Source organism: Jaculus jaculus, chromosome Y (assembly GCF_020740685.1).
Source record: "Jaculus jaculus isolate mJacJac1 chromosome Y, mJacJac1.mat.Y.cur, whole genome shotgun sequence".
NCBI lineage: Eukaryota > Metazoa > Chordata > Mammalia > Rodentia > Dipodidae > Jaculus > Jaculus jaculus.
In genome coordinates, this window is record NC_059126.1 from 2,648,134 (window position 1) to 2,653,207 (window position 5,074).

General features: G+C 35.3%; 1 non-coding gene across 1 annotated transcript; it reads right to left on the reverse strand.

The window, feature by feature from the left end:
- Positions 1–3,624: 3,624 nt before the first annotated feature.
- Positions 3,625–3,734, reverse strand: LOC123457125. Its single transcript, XR_006634899.1, has one exon. It is a non-coding gene; the product is annotated as a U6 spliceosomal RNA (small nuclear RNA).
- Between the last annotated feature and the right edge of the window lie 1,340 nt (positions 3,735–5,074).

The window sequence follows — 5,074 nt, forward strand, 5'->3', positions numbered from 1 at the left end:
CCTCCTACCTCCACCACAGAAGAACTGGGATTAGAGGTGTGGACAACCATACCCAGATCTCAGTTCAGTTGTCTGAATTCAGTAACATGCTGTTTTAACCTCTTTCTCATCTAATCCATATACTTCCTGATTTTCAAATATAAATGTGACAAAACACAGACAATACTATTTATTCAAAATTCTGCATATTTTTCTACTTCAAAACTGACTGGATTTTATCGCTTACTTCCCCACTGCCAAATGGGCTTTTCTAAAACAAGAGGCAAACAAAAATGTTTCCAAAGTGCAATAAGGACTATGAGATGAGGCCAGTTCATCTAAGTTTCAGTAATACATTATTTTATTCAGAATGCATCGACAGGTATATGAAATCAATTCATTTAATAACAGTGGGAGTTAGTAATACTAAAAACAGTAATGGGAAAAACATGGACAGGTCAGACTGGGTGAAGAATCAAAAATACTCATAAAGATGAGAGAACAATCAGTAATGAAAGATGATTACATGTCTGTGGTTTTTGACTCTGGTTCCATAGAGACCTAGTTGCTGTAACCATTGTGCATCTTCTTTTAACCTGGAGAATTATAAGTGATAGTCATTTACATGCCTGTGAGGTGATATGGTGAACATGATCAGTGCCAGGGTACAAAGAAATTCAGATGGGTGTTGCTGGAACAAAGACAATGTGAATGAATACAAACTAAAACCAATGGGCACTGTCTTTGGGTTATCAAGTACATTTATGCTGGCATATTTTACAGGATCTACTACTTCAGATGACTCTTCTTGTCATGATAGAAGTGTGAGATTCTGTGTTTATAGTGATGCCCCAAACTCACAGTAATTATATGTACCTCTAGGCCACACATGGCAATGATGAGACTCATTGATATATTGTAAGTATACTGTTAATGTGATGTCAGCATTCAAAAGAGAATTAAAATGATTAATAACCAGATTTCAGATTTCATTTACAATTAAATTCATTAATTCTTTCTTCATTTAAATAAAATCACTATATACCTGGACTAATTTCATGTTACATGAATTATAAATATTACACCAATACACCATTTATTTCATGCTTTTGTATTAATAATTTTGAATGAATGGATTTCAAGTGTCATTTAACTTGAGCATTTGAAGAGGTGCGAGAGACATGGCTTAACTTATACAGTCAATATCTCCATTTTGAACACGTGTCTGTAAAATACAACAAAGAGAGGGTAAAGTGGTATGACATTTACTTCATAAATGCAATATTTTTAATCATAAGTATTCTGAATGAGAAATAGCTACAGAGGATGACAGAGATTCTTTAAACTTTAAGCTTTTCCTATGGTATTTTCCTATGGTAGTACAAGAGTGATTCACCTGTCTTGGTGACATCCAGGATATTTTGAATTGGAATTTTCTTCTCATTAATAATCTTGTTATATTCTGTCTGTGTCACTTCACTGATAGTATGGTAATTTGCTGCATTTCATGGAAGATAATTCAGAAAATATAGCTATTAGGATCCTTTCTAAGGATAAAACCCATCCTAATTTATGAACTATAGGTTGATCAAGCTTTATTTCCACAGTGGCACATTATTCCTTCTGTTCATTATCCCCTCATGTTGATAATGTAACCCAGCAAGGGAAACTTAATTGGAGATCAATTCATACATTCAGAATTATATCATTTTCTAGATTTTGGAAAAATGACATGAAAGTAATTTCTTCTCTAATATTTGCACTTCTAAAAGAAAGGAATTCTGTAAAGCATATTTAGAATTTTGTGATGATTGGATCTGAGTGTATCAACAACACTGTTTCTATTTTATTTCAATCTATGTTGTGGAATCTACTCTCTACTCTTTGTGTAACAAAATAAATGAACGAGGACTGGAGAGATGGCTTAGCGGTTAAGCGCTTGCCTGTGAAGCCTAGGGACCCTGGTTCGAGGCTCAGTTCCCCAGGTCCCACGTTAGCCAGATGCACAAGGGGGCGCACGCGTCTGGAGTTCATTTGCAGAAGCTGGAAGCCCTGGCGCGCCCATTCTCTCTCTCTCCCTCTATCTGTCTTTCTCTCTGTGTCTGTCTCTCTCAAATAAATAAATAAATATTTAAAAAAAATAAAAAAATAAATGAACGAGGAAATCACCTAAAGTGTTCACATAGTCAATGAGTTCTACTATAGATTTTGTAAAAGTTTTACTGACAATTCCCATACATATGCAAAAATATTACTTGATATTAAGACCTTTGTTCTCCCTCCTCCTAAATCCGCCTGCTTTCTGAATCACTATTTCTTCCCAAGTCATTTCTATTGATATTGATGTCCGTATTTTCCTCTTTGTCTCTATTTTCAACAACAACAAACAAAAGAAAACCAAAAGCCCAAAACTTCACATTTATTTTGACACAATAAATTTTAGTTCCATTATAGAAGAGATGTGAAGTTAACATCAGAAAACATAAATGATTCCACTGTTTTTTTTCTTGTGGAAATAGCCCCAGTCCAACATCCTTTCCTGTGTTAGGTGGCAATACTCAATGACTCCATCATTCAATGATTTGTCATGACCTCACATATACCTGATCTTCAGTGTGAGAATCAGGTATTGGATATTGTTATATGCATGGTGTGTGTGTGTGTGTGTGTGTGTGTGTGTGTGTGTGTGTAGTATTGCAAGTCTTACTTGGGGGTGAGATCCTTCAATCTTTATGAGGATGTCTGTAGAAGAAGAATTGCTATAATTTTGTTTCAAAAGTGGGCTGGAGAGCATGATTCACATAATTCAGGGTTACAGAGGTACTGATACAAAAATACAGAAAAGCAAACCAACAAAACAGAGAATTACATATGTCTTATAAAGTTATGGTAAGGTTTTGTGTTATTATTATTTTTTTTGTTTTGTTTGTTTTTCAAGTTATGGTCTTATTTGTTCCCAGGTATACCTTGAATTCGGGATGTAGTCTCAGGGTGCCTTGAACTCACATCAATCTACCTACCTCTGCCTGTAGAATGCTGGGATTAAAGGCATGTGCCACTGTGCCTGGCACAAGTTATGGTAAGGTTTTAAGACACATGTGAACACATTCCTATACCATGTTAGATCATGATAACAATGCCTACACACGCATCCCCAAAGTACCAACGATATGGTATTTTCTCCAACAGAGAATTAAATTGAATACGTACGTAATACAACAAACACATGTTGATGGTCATATTCATTATAAAAATAGTTGAATTTTAACATCAAAAAAATGGTTGAGACAAAATACACTGAGAAGTAATTCACCTTTGGGACTGAGAAGAAATACGGTTTCAAGATTAGATGACAGTACCATATCTTTTACTTCTTTGATTGTTTATTCTTTCTTTATTTAAATTGTGGAACACATGGATAGGAGAGACAGCTTAGTGATTAAGACATTTGCCTTCAAAGCCAACAGACCGTGATTTAATTTTCTAGGACCCACATAAGCCAAATGCACAAGCTGGCACATGTATCTGGGGTTTGTTTGCAGTGGCTGCAGGCCCTGGAATGCTAATTCTCCCTTTTTCTCTCTCTCTCCCTGCTCTCCTTTTCTCTCTCCCCCCTCTTTCTCAAATGAATAAAAGCAAATAAAATAAAATATGGAATACAGCAGGAATCTGTTTGCCATTCTTGAACAGGGGCCATGTTAATCTAATGTGTATCATTCTGATTTTAGTAAATGTTCTACTGAAGTGAAGAGAATCTTATTTTTCTCATACTATTTTCAACCACATAATGTTAAATAAAAACCGTGTCTCTAATTCAACACATCCCAAATGCCCTACTTACAAAAGATATAAAGCTGAATAATTGTACTCATGTATGTATTGAGGTAATGTTAAGTCCAAGCTGTTAGGTGCAGGTACATGAGCATGAATTTGGTTGCATCACATTAAAACTAAGGTCATTTAAACTCTTAACTACTGGCCTGAAGAGATGCCTTAGAGGTTAAGACCCTTGCATTTAAGACCTAAGTACTCAGGTTCTATTCCCCAGTACCCTCATCAGACAAGTGTAGAAACTGGGGCATGCATCTGGCATTTGTTTGGAGTGACCAGAGGTACTGGAGTGCCCGTATTCTCTTTCTCTCTCTTTAGCAAACAATTTTTTTTGAAGTCCTTAACTGCTGAGTGCCTAAGGACAGCAGTGATATAAATAAAAGTTGGGATGACCTTACTGGAACATATTAACTACATTTGTCATTTACTAATTGTCTGGGTAGAACATATGCTTCCTATATCAATATTTAAAAAATTTAAATACAGATTAAGCTTTGATAAAATCATAGGAGATATAAACAGAAAAAGAAAATATTTAGCCATTTTGCTTCTGTGCCTTAAAAAACCTATATTGGAACTGCATTAACTATTGACCTAAACTTGAAAACTATGGCTGGATAATGGATACTTAAAATATTTTTATTTGTACACTTTATAGAAGAGAGAGACGGGGGTGGGGGGGGGAGATTGAGAATGGTCAAGCCAGAGCTTCCAACCATTGCAAATGAGCTTTTATGTTCCCCATACACTCTGAATCTTGCTTTAAGTGGGCACTGAGTGATTAAACTTTGGCCGATGGGGTTTGCAGGCAAAATCCTTAACCTCTGATCCATCTCTTCGGCCCTATTTTAAAATATTTATTTATTAGGAGGGCATTGATAATGCATGCCTTAATCCCAACACTCAGGAAGCAGAGATAGGATAGGAGGATCATAATGAGTTAAAGGCCATCCTGAAATTAAATAGTGAATTCCACATCACCCTTGGTAAGAGTAAGACTCTATTTCAAATTCCTTCTCCAAAAAATTAAATTATTGATTGATTCATTCATTCATTTTAGAATGAAAAATTGAGAAGTTAGCAGTTAGAATGTTGTAGAGCAATGTTTACTATAGATTCTAAAATCTTATATTAATCATCAAAGTACCTATGGATACATTGCCAATTTTCATTAAAATTGCAGTCATTTCATCAGTCCATGGATTTCCCACAAATTCTAATCAAACACATGCAACAACTTGAAAGCATGGAGAACGTAAACGGT